We start from the raw sequence: 15,643 nt of genomic DNA, 5'->3' as shown, positions 1-15,643 counted from the left end.
AGGCCAAACTACTGGAATCAAAGTATTTTTATTTTCTTTCTTTTTTCCTTTCACACATTTCTTTCATCTACACAAATGCTATATTTCTCTTTGACTCAAGGGTGAGAGTATTTCATAGTATACTGTGCATCAATTTTTATGATTGGAAAAAAATAGTGCAAGGTCAGGGAGAAAAATAATAATACAAAAATTGATGAGGTTGAGGAATACAAAATGCTAATTTGCACATTTCTGAACATTTTCCTCCATGCATCATTGAGCCGGTAAGGATAGGCGACAATCTAGGCTTTCTGAAATAATTTCTAGTGCTCTAGTTTGATCAGTGTGTTATTGAAGCCTGTTATTTATTATCTCATCATTTTGTGGATGTTTATTCAGCCAAACTTCATCAGTTTGGACCTTGGTTTATGTATATTTCCCAGAGCTCATCTACAGAACATTAACTATTGATCTTTTGGATACGTTTTTTCTACCTTACTGTAAGTAAGTGAATTTTGATTCATAAAACGGAGACCCATTGAGTCAAGTGTCATCTCATCCCCAATAAATTGTTGTCACCAGCTACAAATATAGTCTGCAATCCATCCTTGAAACTTGATGTATATGACTTCTCTATTAAAGTACTCTAATAAAATATTGATGCAGGGTACTTTTTATGTTTTGCTAGATAAGATGTTTTGGCTGTTCAAAAATAATCTTAAGTTATCCTTACTGCTCTTGATTTTGATTCTGAAGTTTCTGTTGAACTATTTTGTCTGACTCATTTGAAAACCTACTTGAATAGCAAATTCTTCATTTCAGGGATACACACAGAATTCAACCAAACACAATTCGGCTGGAACCAGAAACCTAAAAAAAGGTTTGAAGTTCCATATATAACGATGGCCTTCTATGAAATAAATCATAACAACTACTAAGAGGACAAAGGAAGGGGATATCTCCTAGGAAATTAAACTTGAGCCATAGGCAGATGGGTGTTTAGGAATTAAAAAGCACCAGCTCATTACTTATCTTGTTTATTGTGAAACAAAATAAACACATCTTCTGGCCATTTGCGTCCACACTCCACATGGCAGGGATAGCTGTGCAGCAACCATCCCAAGATGTTAGCTCAGAAGAGTCAATAAGACAGAGTGAAACAGGCCAGAGAATAAGTGGCAGACTGTGCACCTTGCTATATTACCACTCTGGAGCCATATTATACAAGTGCCCAGGGTGCAACAGGCGTTTGTACTTTGGTATTACAGAAGGGGTCACAGATGCTTGTGTGTCCCTTCTGCAGTACCGATAGTGCTGGTGCACAAGGAACGCCAGCACTATCTTCAGAGGGCATTCACTCATTTGCTTGGGGCATGCCCCATGCAAATGAGGGAATCCCTTTGCATCTGCGCCTGCGCTGTATTACAGACATGGGCGCAGAGGCAAAGAAGCTCTCAGGAGGTGCACTGTCAGTGCGCCCCTGATGGCAGCCCTCTGACAGGGGGAAAGGGGGTCCTATAAACCCAACTCAGACATCCCCTTGCAGGCAGATGCAGTCACTCACTGCACCCAGCTGCAAGGGAATCTCTATTCCCCTTTCAAAATGCAGGCAGGTGTCCGCCTGCACTGTGAAAATACAGCGTGGCTTCAAAGCAGCTGCTCTGTTTTTCACGTGATTGCACTGCCCTCAGGGCAGCACGAGTTTGCGGCTGACCTGGGGGCAGTGTGTTCATCATAATACGGCCCATTTTCCTTCAATGGACCAGGTACACTTATTAGAAGATGTGCCCAACGCAATGAAGCAAAGTACGCTGCATGTATAATATGGCCCATGTTACTTTTCGGAGATTTCCGGGCCCGTAACAGTAAAGTTGATTTATATTTGTACATTTGATAAGAAAATTGATTATTACTTGGGAAACCTACCCAAGTAATAATTTCAAAAATGTAGTCGGGTCAAACTGACAGTTTCAATAATTTAATAATTTAAATCTGGGCTCAACCCCTAGTAGCTTTGCTTTATGAAAATCAAAATCTTCCGCCAAGCTCTCAGATCTCCACGAGCCTAGCTTCAAGCCCCAAAGTGATCCTGCAGAGACAATATGAACCAATTTCACCATCCCTTTCCTTCCCCTTGCATTGGCGTGTGAAATGTAAACAAGGCAGAAGGCTGGCGTCCGGGAGAGCAGGCTCTGGATGATGTGAAGTCTGTTTCTCTGTGATTTCACCCTCAACAGAAGAACAGGATCAGGACCGTGATTCTGTGACATATGTACGTATACGCCTACCCACCCTTGGTAGCTATATCTACCTATGGAAGAGTATTCCGTATGTTGAGATGATAGGTGCAGACAGGGATGAAGGGTTTACCTCCTACAAGGATAAGGAAATTAGTGAATTATGTACATATTCTTTCTTTGGCATACTCATACATGCTCACCTTCCCACATAGCAGGATTTGAAACATGCACCTATAATATAGTCACCTGGGAATGAGTAGTGAAAGCAGAAAATTACTCCTCTGGAAATTACCCAGTTCGGCGTCAGTGAGTGAAAAAGACCAGGATATGTCCTCAATGCACAATGACTGTTAACAAATTAGTACTCCAGGCTTGTACTGAATGCGCAATCAAGATATGTTCCAGTGTGTGCTGCATAGTATATATGAAAGCGCTCCAGTGTGTGGAGCACAAACCAAATAAGGACGCTCCAGCCCGGAAAATACTGAACTTAACGAAAAACTCTTCAGCGCTTATGGGGCAACACAAAGAGGAAGTGCTCCAGGGCATACAATATAGAACCAATTGAAAAGTGCTTCAGCGCTTATGATAAAAACAAAAGAAGCACTCCAGAGTGTGTGCAAATGAAGGCGCTACAGCACAGATAACACAGAACAAAATGAAAATCACTCCAGCACTATTTGTGCACAGAGCTCCAGAGTAAAGTGCTAATTACCTACAAAGCAATCCATCGCGAAGTACTAATCAACTAAGAAGTACCCCAGGCAAGAGGTACAATCCACATGGCAGTGAAAGAGAGAATTACTCATTGTGAGTGTAAAACAGCTGACAGTAAACAATACTAGTAAGTAGATCCAGGAATGCGGTAGAACAGGTCACTCAAGGCTTCCGGAATCCAGGTAAAAAAAAGAAGCAACTTTGGGTTGGAAGAAAAGGTTTGAAATACCTGCAACTTGGACGTCTAACCCAGGCTGCTGACCCCATAGGCAAACAGGAAACAGAAAGAAGCTGTACTGCTAACCCCATTCACTCTGTTGCACGCTCAGTACAGTGAGTGGCAGTGTGAAACCATACTGTAAAGGCTGGGACCATGACCAAGGCAAAGGCTGAAGGTTGTAGCTAATAAAGTACTCCTGAAGCCATATAGTCACCTGATAAAGTTGCTGTTTTTTGCAGGAAACAATCTGAGTGATAGATTTAGCTGGTGAGCTGATGAGCATTGGTTGTAGGAACTGCACTCAGTAGGTGGTCCGGAGACTCAAGAATGTGAGCAACATGAGCAGCACCCTTAAAAGAAAGCCTCACTCCCTACTGAAGAAGGACAATTATCCTGAAAGACATGTCTAAAGATACACAGCATAGACTGAAACAACCATGGTTAAATAAAAGACTTTTAGTTGAATTAAGTGTTATCATGCAACACATTTACCATAATGTATCTCAGAGAACTGGGTGCTAGAATGTCAGCCAGAGTGTTCCCTATGCACTTTATTCGATTGGGCTTCCTTAAGCTGGTGAGCTGACAAGCTCTGGTTGAGGCACTTGTGTTTAGTCCTTTATTTGATTGGGCTCACTGGAGCTGGTGAGCTGACAAGCTCTGGTTGATGCACCTGTGCTCAGTGAGTGGTACAGAGACCTGGGAAGACTGTGAGCAGCATGGTCATCACCTTTAAAAGGAAGGGGTTGTCTCTACTAAAAAAAGGACAATTATCCTGAAACATGTGTCTAGGGATACACAGCTCTGTTTGCACCAACCATGGTGAAAACCATTTTAATTGAAGTAAGTGCTATCATACACTGCACTTACTATAGTGCATCTCTGTGAACTGAGTGCTGGAATTGCAGGTGGTGTACTCCCTACCCCATTTGTTTGATTGGGCTTCTTTGAGCTGGTAAGTTGACGAGCTTGGTTAAATGCACCTCCACTCAATGAGTGGTACTCAGACCTAAGAAGACTATGAGCAGCATGGCCAGCACCCTTAAAAGGAAGTGTTACTCTCAACTCATGAAAAACAATTATCCTGAAACACATGCCTAGAGAAACACAGCACAAGCTGCACCAACCATGGTGAAAACAAGAGTTTTAATTGAAGCAAGTGTTATAGTGTACCATATTTACCATAATGCATCTGAGGAAACTGGGTGCTGGGATGCCAGGCAATGTGCTCTCTAACTCCTTTTTTCGCTATGTGACCTATGCTTGTAAGCAATCTACTGAGCTCTGTGTGACAATGAATTTTGCTATTTTATGAGTTTTTTTACTCAGAATAAGTAGAGTTGTTTGATTGAGTGTTATTATTTTCATTATTTTAATATAGTTTGGGCTAATGTTTTAGTTTAGTTGAGATCTATTTGTTTGCATAGGATTACTTCATCTTAGTGGAGATTGTAGAAATCCAAGAAGTATTTCTTAATAAATATGGCTGCCAATACAGATGACAGAAAAAAGCATACTCACCCATGCCTTTCATGTGCCCAAGGATTCATTTGCTATACCTTACTGATACCGAGTGGGTATAGGTTTGTATAGCTATGAGTTAGAAGGGCACCCTGGGTGGAAGTGGTCACAAGCAAATACATGGAAACTGTATTGTACGCACTTTTAGGAATTCCTCATTACTTGCCACTTTGCTGTATAGGCTATCAAGCCCATCCTGGGGCGTTGGAAATATCAAAAGACCCCCAATAGGTTTTTTTAATAGACCCATCTAGTTTGTGGCCTCATATTTTGACTCTCTCCTTGCCCAAGTCTTTTGAGCAGCCACCAGATTATAATGCCCCAGTTTCAAACACTTTTGTATCTGTGGAGTCAATAGATTGACTCATAGACCTTAATAAGGGAGAATATGTGTTCATTTTGCCAAATTAAGTCAAGACGATAGTGCTATTTCAGTTTCATTATTAGCTTCTAATGGTAGCTGCTAAGCATATAAATTGGGAGCCAATCTTACTTCCTCAATGTTTTTTAATGCATTTCTTGGAATGTGCCAGGAATCAGCACTAAACTGATTAATCCTGACTGGATCACTTATATTAAGAATTTGATTTAAGTTGCCTTCAGGAAACGTATTCTATTTAGCTTAGTTTTAAAATAATGTTTATCTTACTCTGGGCACTCCAGAAATTTCTCCAAGAGCTGGCTATTTTAGTTTCAGTTGCATTTGCTGTAAAGGTGTCTAGGCAATGTCTTGAGGCCACTTTTTCTCAGTTTGGTTGTTTAGAGGGTATAGGACCTCAGACAACTCTATTTCCCATTCTGGCCCTTAATTATTGTTAAAAATCGGGTCGCTAGTTGGCAGAGGTATGCACCTCTCAAACTCGTGACCGCAATCCTAGTCTAAGTAAGTCACAACACAACCTAAATTATCCTGTGCTTACCCTTTGGTAGCTTGCAGGCTTAACTTAGAAGACAATGTGGAACGTATTTGTGCAATAACTTGTACAGTAACACAGTGAAAACAGCACAAAAAGACTCTACTTTATAATTAAAACAAGAACAAAATGTCAAAAATCCAATGTGTAGAAGTTGAGATATTACATTTTAAAGAAATCGATAAAGTAAAGTGGTTAGAAGCAAGTAACGCTATAAGGGTTACTTTATGTCACACTGGACAGGGGCAAAGTCTGGGCTGACTGTGATGGAGCGCCAACCGATTACAGGACCCATGCAGGCCCTGATAAACAAAGTACCATTCATGGTCACTAGCAGGGAGATTTGTTGATCTTCTCCACGCAAGACCTTCTGACGCTTTACCTTCACGCAGTGAAGGCGATGTATCAGTTCCAAAGGCAGGTCTCAGAGTCAAGAGGCTTCGAGCAATGCACTGGATTCTGCCATGCAGTTGAGGGGATGTGTCGATCTCACTAAGCTGCAGCACAATTGATACGCTGGACGCTGCATCGATTTCTGGAGGCAAAGCGCTTGTTCTAATGCAATGTGTCGATTTTAGTCCTGCAAAGGGGTTGATGCAGCAGTTCCAATACACGCAGACAGAAGATGCATCAAAATCTGTGTTCCAAGAAGCTGGGCCACTACCAGTGAGTCAGGCGCAGAGGTAGAACATTTTATATCCCTGAGTCTGAAGCAACAGGAGGCAAGCTAACAAGCCCCTGTAGATCACTTGGAGGTAGGCAGAGTACAGCTTTCCTTAAGCAGAGTCAGAGAGCAGCAGGCAGCAGGGTGTTGCAAGCCACTCACCTGAAACTCCAGGTGATTCTGATAAGGTGAAGATAGTCCCCAAATCCTTCTGAGGACTAACTGCAGGAAGCAGTACTAGGTAAACACTGTGCCGATAGTAGTCCCTAAAGGGAAGGGGGTTGGAAGAGAGAGAGAAAAACAATGCCGGATATCCTAGACCCTGGTCTGCACTACTGCTCTGTATTAGTGGATTCTAGGTGCTTTAGCCTGTACTGGTACATGCTTGCATGATTTAATAAGGATGTATCTGACAAGGAACAAAGCTGGAAATATTATCAATGGGTGCATCTCAGCTTGCACAGTTTTACAGAGCATTCAGGCGATACAAGCATACATTCATACCAACAGTTTTGCCATCAAGAAACTGTCAACATATCATCACTCCATATGTTGTTTCTTCATTCTTGTAAGAGCATTCACTGTTGTTTCGGTTTCTTTTTGTATGCTGTTGCTTATACAATGCTGACATAACAATGTCTACATAAGAGTGATAACTTCAGAGTCTTTCTTAATTCATAGTCAGAACATGCACTGTCTCTTTATCAGAAAATAAACATCACCGATTGTATGCAGAGGCCATGAGAGTTTCCCTTAATCAACAATGTCTCTATGTAGGGACTTGAGCACACTGTCTCTCTATTTGAGCATAAACATCCAAACAGAGTTTGTGAGAAGAGTCTCAAACCTGTAGATTCCAATTAAATGTGCTGTGCCCTTGAACATTCAGAGTTTACCTGTGGTGCTAGCTGGCTTAGAATAGTGTTGGCATTTCGTAGTCCTTGTTCACTGTTGCCTTTGTTTTTTTTTCTTTCTTTCAGGAAGTCTTCAAAGTCTACATCACAGAAAGTCCTGGCAAAGGAGCCTGATGACGTGGAGAAGATCGGGAAGAGGAGCCAGTGTCGTAGGGAATCCAGGAACCAGGAAGCCATCTAAAGAACTCTAAAGAAACAGGTGCAAGGCTAATCAGGAGGTAGTTGTCTATCACGGGTTAAATAGCCCCAGCTCTTTGGTAGCTGGGGCTATTTATGAACCCTATGGTCCCGCACATGACACGTGTCCTGTAGAAACAGTCTGCATCTTGCACGTTGCAAGCTTACTGGCTTTTTGCACATGTCCATGCACATTTTTCCTTCTGTAAATGGCTGCACATGGTGTATTTGCATAACATCTGTAGAAAAAATCACGTGCATAAATTCTGATTGCTACCTACCACTGCAACCAGTTTAACAATGAACAGATAATGAAAAGGTAGTACCTACCACTGCTAACAGGATTACAAGTAGTGCTTATACAGTGACTATGGGCTCCTACAACAATAAAAGGTAGTGCCTCCCACCCCCACAAAGAATTACAATATCTAAAGACACTAGTACCTGGGATAAATACACATGGTGCTGGTTAATGAGTATCATATGGATACACAAGTTTGAGGAGCATGTATTTGCGCTGTAGCACGGTGGAGGGTTTGATGAGAAGCAATACTTATAACACAGGGTGAAAAGCAGGCCTTCCACATCAGCAGTTGAGATCTTTCAGCAGCAGAGAAGTTCTTCTGACAGAGGTTCAGGTGTAGGTCCAGAAGTATCTCTTTTGCTGGGGCCAGAGACCCAGAATATATACCCAAACATGCCTTTGAAGTTGGTGAGACTTCAGAGAATGGCTTTGAAGTGCACCAGTTTCCTTTCAACCCAGTCCTGTCTGCCAGGCTATCTGTAGGTTGTAATCAGTCCTTTGTGTGTAGTCAGGCCTCTACTCCTTGAAGTGTAACTGTGAGCCCCTTCTTCCCTTCTTGCCTAGGAAGGGCCGTCAGAATGCAGATGTCCTCTATTTGTGGCTATCTGAAGGTAATGCACAAGATGTAACTGCCACCCATCCGAGATATGTTTTGGAGACAGGCTGCAAGGCGCACAGAGCAGTAAGAGCAGAGAAATGCAAACGTTCTAAAAGTGGCATTTCTAAAATAGTAATGTTAATTCTCAATTTACCAGTAAAGAGGATTTATTATTACGATTCCAAAGATTTGAAACATGATGCAGCTACTCCTTTCTAAAGAGAACAATTGATGGGCAGAATGTTGAGCAATGTCAAACATTCACCCCAGTAGAGAAATATGGGCCTAAATCCATCATTTTTGTACTCCCCATGTTTTTCCTGTTTAAACCCAGCCACATGCAAATCAGTCTTGACCGTTCTCCCTAAGTGAACAGTTGGGCCCGAATTGCAGGGCCAGGTCCTCCTTGGACTGGAAACAAGCATCCTGGGACTGGTTTTGGGGTTTTACCCCTCATCAGCCAAGCTAACGTGACTCCAGTGGCATGGAAAGCACGGGACCCACTTCTGGGCATATTAGTCCTACTCAGAGTGACAAATATAAAAAGAAAAATTGATTGACAGAATGTTGAACAATGTCCAACATGCACACCAGTACAGAGATCTGGGCCTAAATCCATCGTGATTTTTCTCCCCATGCCATTCCAGTTTAAAACCAGCCATATGTAAATCAGTTTTCATGCTCCTCCCAATGGAAACAGTCCAGCCCGAACTGTCAGACCAGGTTCGGGCTGGACCAGAAACACATCCTCGGACCGGTTTTGAGGTTTTACCCCTGATCAAGCAGGCTAGTTTGACTCCATTGGTATTTGTAAATACACACACTGGTTTGGCCAATCAGCTATTGTGCTTTTTACTGATTGTTGAAAGCGGAGCTTGTTGTACCCCCACACTAATCACCCCATGAAGTCTATTACTGGTCGCCATTACCACCACAGAAAATAAAGTGCTGAAAGGGTTGGACTGGGCCCAGTTTGCAGAACCATAGTAGGATGGACCAGGGTACCTCCGAGACAAATGACCTTAGGCTTTAAGGCTTGGTCCCAGTATCCCCTGCTTGACCAGAGACCCCTCCAATGATGTCTGACATACTTCCCCATTGTCTGTGAAACGTATGATATGTTTGCTTTAATATTCAGCAGAGTAGTCTAAAAGCAATGTGGCATAACTAAGGTATTGCACTTCCATACAGCAAACATTCATCTCAAGAACACAAATGTAAATAATACTATGTACTGCTGGTTCCCCAAATATTGTTTTAGTCACATAGAGGCCCACTTTTAACTTCTGCTAATCTTGTAAATGAAATTACTTACTTAATTGAGATTTGTGTGAAAGTGACAGTTCATTTGAAATGCATGTCTCTTTTGCTTCAAGAAGGTATACCAAGAATCTGCTCAGTCAAGAGGGTAGCATCAATTAATCTTGTCTCTGTGTTAGTACTTAGAACTATCCAGATCCCAAGGGAAAGTAGTGAAATGTTTTAATCATCATAACCACATGAAGATGTACAGTAGCTGGCAGTGTAATGGAATCCCATCTGAGGTCTCCCTTTCTATTGATTTCACTAGATTTCTCATTCGAATATTTCACATAAAGATCCATATTAAATTCCATAAATACTATTTATTGGCTGCAAAATAATGTTCACAGTTTACGTTCAGTAACATTGTGGTTAGTAAAGAATTTTAAAAACTGCGAATCTACTAATAGATTGGTTTTAAAAATTTCAATTTATAGTGGGTTAAAATCTGACCTATCTCATGCATGTTAATTAGGTAGGCCACAAATTCTGACTTATTATGAATGGTGGCCATCACGGGAATGGTGGACTGCCGGAGTCGGCAGACCACCAAGTATGTGACTACTTTTTAATAAAGCAATTGTTTTTAAATGTAGCCAGTTTTTCTTAAAGGAAATAGGTCTGCATTCAAAGTTTATTTTAATTTAGTTTTTTAAAGAGGAGTCAGTGGGACCTTTGTCTCCTCTTAAACAAACTTTATTTTATATTCACAAAGGAAAAAAGTCCCAAGGGAAAAGACACCTTTCCTTTTGTAAAAGTTTTTCCCCCTCCTTTGAAGTGTTGGTAAAATAGCAATGTTTTGTGACCGGGATTTGGTCAAAAAACATTTATGCATTAGGCACTTATTCAGTACTTGGAAGGGACATCTACAACATGACCCTTTCAGAATTTTTTCGGAATCCTAAAATGGGATTACTAAATAAGAAAAAGCAGTTTACCGGTCACAAATACTGAATCAGAGTTTTTGCGACCATTAAAATAATCAGTAGATCTGGCCCCTAATTATTGAAACTAGAAAACCTGTATTTCTGGCACAAACACATTCAGCTTAAATCATGAATTGCCAATTATAATAGTTGGAAATCTACTTTTTTGAATGTACTCCTTAGTTTGAAGCAGATCTCTGTCTTTTTAGGGATTCACTAGGTAACCCATCAGCATTACAAAAAATCTCTGACAGTAACAGATGTCATGCAGTGCTCAAATGCAAACCAAATACATGTACATAATTTCCACTGGGTAAAAAACTCTGCATATATTAATGTGTTGAAAATATTCCTTTGTGCATGTAGCATTTTATAAGCTAGGATCTCCCAAAGTTAGGAGATACAACTAAACACCTATTACACAGACTGATTACGTTCATGGTTTTTAGAAGTATTCCTACATATGTTTATGGTGCTTATTTCGAGTTTGTCTGCCTTACTTAGAGTCCTTACTTAGAGTCCTTCTTCATTTGATGGATACATGGAGAAATATACCCCACAACTGCTGCAGAACAAAAAAATGCAAATAGCCCAACCCTGCTCACACCCACTCCACCATCAACACGAGCAAGATGTCCTTGCTACTGAGAACTCTTGAAATGTACGTGGGGAGGTTGTGGACCAACTGGCAGCTGCTATCCAACATCTAAGGTAAGTCCACAACAAAACAACTAAACTTATATGTTACATAAGAATCTCAGTATTAATGTTGTAACAATATCAATAGCAGTAGCAACTCTGCTTTTATGGACCCAAACAATATATATTTGAGAAAGCAAACCATACGCAACTGATTGTTATTATGTCACATGTGAACCCGCATTAATCTTTCAAGCTGCAATATCCAAAAATTCTAAATATTTAAAAAACGGTGGCTATAGCCAGATTTTTAATTGCTGACACCTTGTTAAACCTTTAATAAACACACACACTTTCACTCAAATAAACAACACGTCTGATATCCATGTCAATAAAATAATACACTCCAATAAGTCCCCACGTCATATCCAATACTTACCATCAATTATATTCCCTGATATATGACAATCAGACCTACTTGCAATATCTTTTAAAGCAAGGCTTAGCTGCTTCCTTAAGTTACTATCTTACAATTCTTGTAGATCCAGTGAATACTAAAAAGCAGAACAAAATGCTGTCGGATTCCTTGACTAGTGAAAGTGGCAATGAAATGCTGGTATATGTGTGTGTAGAAAGTTATATACCCCACTATCTTCTAAATTGTTTATGCATACCGGGGAACCCACGAACCCTGACCAATTACAAATTTGGAATAAGGCTGGCATGTTTGATTCAGGAGACTTCTACAGACAAGGGGTTATAATAACTATGGAAGAGATGGTGGAGGAATGGGGATTAGACTTGGGATTACCCACACATAGGGGCAGATTTACAAGTCGCTTGCACCGCCGGTGCATCACGGTGCGTGACACACCGGTGGCGCAGCCTGCTGAGTGATATTTACAAGCACAGGTAAAGTCACCCTGCGTGACTTAACCTGTGCATGTAAATATCGCCCCTGTTCATGCAACACCTTGCGTGATAGGGGCGTGACATGGGTGCTGCTGTGGGTGTTCCTACGCAACACCCATGTCCACTGATTCATTTCCAAGTTTACGAGAAATCGTAAATCTGGAAATGCGTCAGAATGCTACGCCAACCTTGGGGTGGCCTAGCGAGGTGCAACGAGGAGAAATGTTTTCATTTCTCCTCGTTTTTTTCCTCTTTCAATGCATGCTGCATTTTACAGCACACATTGGAAGAGGAAATCACCTCATTGGGACCACTGCCTGATCTTAAAAAACCTTTTTACAAACGTTATCAAAGGGGTAGAGGTCGATTGTAGACCCCTTCCAATTTGCGAATGGGCTATTACCGACTTGGAGTTGGCAGCAAAATACAAATGTATTTTGATCGCATCTCGGTCACAAAAACATTCACATACCACTAAGAGTCCCTACTAAGAATTTACGCCCTAAACACAGTCATTCCCAATACCGAATCACAAACCCATTTTGCGATTTGGTAATAGGATACTGAATTGCAAAATAGGGTTTTGTACATATTAAAATGCTTTTTTGCGATTACAAAGGGCCAATTCTGAGAATTGGGAGGTATGCGACCTCAAAAAAGCTACGTACATCTGGCCCATACATCTCTATACTGCTGTGTTAGCCCTAGAAATTTATTCTTAAATACAATGAAACATTCAGCACAACGACTACACAAATCAAGATTGCCTGCATGATAACACAGAACAGTGTTAAAGTTAGGCTGGTGGAGAACAAAAGGTCATATATATTTATGGAGCACAATAATATGTTTGAAGGTGTCACTTATCACGTTTGCATGATTATAATATCCAAGTAATATACAAGATTATTAAGTTTGGTGGCTGGCCTGGCCTCCTGTAATATTTAGAAATCACCGGGAGTTCGCTGCACCTTCCGAGAAGGTGTCACCTAGACAGTTCCTCCAAAGGCATTGCAGCTTTGCTTGGTGGCCCTCACGTTTCATGAAGCTGCTCAACAACTTTTTGGTTGTTTAGAAACAAATTCCCATAGCAGGATTGTTATTTTTTTTCTAGATAAATGAAACTAATTGATCTGACACCTTGGAAGTTTTCTCCCACCATGTAGAGGTTCATTTTAATTTGTATCTTTTCTGGAAGCCGGGCCTTCCCTGGCAGTCCTGAACAGAAAACAATGGTGTATGAGTGTCTGCCTTAAACAGGGTGGATGGTATGATGTCTACTCACTGACTGCCCAGTACCTGGCAGGCCATTGGTCAATGGCTTCCACCAGCAGAGCCAGCAGAGGCGTCACTGCCAGAAACATGGTGGTTCTCCCTGACTCATAATAGAGTGGACGGGCTGATATTTGGTGGACAAGGCACTCCATTTGTGATAAAATACAGTTCAAACCGAAATCTAAGCTAGGCCTATATTGTACTTTTCAAACAACATATTGCATGTTGTAGACATTACATTTCTCTTTATTTACCTACTTGTCTGCTGGGACATATAACTGATGGTATTTAGCACTGTCACTGGATTCGTCAGACATCTTGAATATTTAGCAGTTCAAATGGCAGCAACTATGGAGGATGTGATTCTGTTCTGTGGTGGCAGTGCACATAGGTCAGATACCATTCCAAGCCTGCTACTGCCAACAGTCAATGTCATAATGAATAATGCCTGGAATGATGGCAGATAGGAAATTTGTCAATACTAGTCACATCTGTCACCCACCATTTTGCACCCATCATGATTGACAGCCACATTCAGCATCATGCCATGCATCCATTATACTTACAGTAACTGGATACAATGGCATATGTACCATGGCGGCTGATGGACGAGAGCACAGTGGATGGTGAAAGACAACTTCAATCATAGACACGGATAATCTTTCAAGACTACGCCATAATCAATAAGTCAGTTGTCCACTAGCGTCCCTCTAATTTGTCCACCATGGCATGTCTGTCAAAAGATGCCAGATAACAGCTGAGAAGGCTTATTATTATTGTGAGGAGAATGATGCATCATGAGAGGTGTTGTGTGATCAATAAAAATATATATATATATTATTATGCAAATTCAAGCTTATATTTTATGACAATAAATATTAGCATGTCTAAGTTTCTGAGGTTCAATATTGTAGATGATCTGAAAATATCGGCATAGCTTTATTGCACTCTGCGGACAAGGTCTGCAAAATTGCTGTGCTCTGCTGTATGCCGTACAACATTGCCTTGTGGAGTACCATCCCACTCCTCACTGAAAATGACAATCAGGCACAGACTGAGAGGGATGTTGGGGGCGGACGACAACATGATGAGATTGATGAGGAAGATGACTGTTCAGTCAGAGGTTATTTGTGGAACATTAGTTTGAAAAAATGTAAATTCATGCATTTGGAGAGAAATTGTATTTGAAAATTGAATTATACTAGATCACTCCTAAAAGAAACAGTTCATGGAAATTATTCCTCGTCTGTTATATTTGACAATAAAGAAACAGGCATACATGTACATCATGTATATGTATATATGTTTTTATAATTATGAAAATATTTGGAAAATGACGTAATTAATTTTAAAGCTTTGGGATCTCTGCTGGTCTTAGTTTTTTTGCCATCTCTAAGTGATGGTGAATGCACTTAGTTGATTTGAATCCTTCATGGAGATGTTGTGCCTTCACATGTCACTTCACCCTTTCATCTGCTGCCATACCATCAAGTCATGTGTGGATCGACTAAACCTTCATGAGATACTGCTGTTGCATCCCTTTTTGTGACACTGTAGTTACACAAAAAATGTGCCACACTGCACCGTATTTACAAAGTGATGCATCTGGGCAGATGAGTCACTTTATAAACCCCTGTGCTGCATTATACCTGAGTCAAGTACAATGTATGTAGGGTATGGCGTTCTGAAGCAGGAAAGCCACGTAGAAGTGACGCAGTGAAATCTATGAGATTTCACTGCGACACTTCTAGGCCATCACTACATCAGATCTCTACGTGGACTCGCCCATGTGTAATGACACATTGCTGGAGTGGCATCTGTTTTGCGACACACTCCAGCAATGTGTCATTACTGCACCACCAGATACTTCAGGATTCCTCACGTATCTGGTCAATCCTTACAACATGGAGTGTAAACACGGAGCATACATGGTGTCGCAAGGAGGGTGCCATGAAAAGTGTTGCATCGCGGTTTTCCCCCTCTTTTTATAGATGAGGCACTCAGTGCATGGCTGAAGGTATGCCAACAATGGGATCATTCATTATGAATCCGGTACATGGGTGTTATCAAAAGGAATTGACACATTTGTATTGCATGCCTAAACATGAAAATCTGCCTTTTTGTTAGTCACCAAACTGCATGGGGAATAAAAGGAATTTCTTCCTTAGTGTTGGCAGAACATTCATGAAATGAGTGTTGGCAGTAGACAATGGTAGTAGTAATAACTCTTTATGTCAAATGCATGCATTAATAGTTAATTGTGTATCAATATTATGTCAAAAATGTGTATTTTAAACGTTTCTGTATTTACCACTGATGTGACATACTTTCATGGAGTTTG

The sequence above is a fragment of the Triturus cristatus genome, chromosome 2_2 (genome assembly GCF_964204655.1).
Source record: "Triturus cristatus chromosome 2_2, aTriCri1.1, whole genome shotgun sequence".
Lineage (NCBI taxonomy): Eukaryota > Metazoa > Chordata > Amphibia > Caudata > Salamandridae > Triturus > Triturus cristatus.
Note: the sequence above shows the minus strand (reverse complement) of the source record.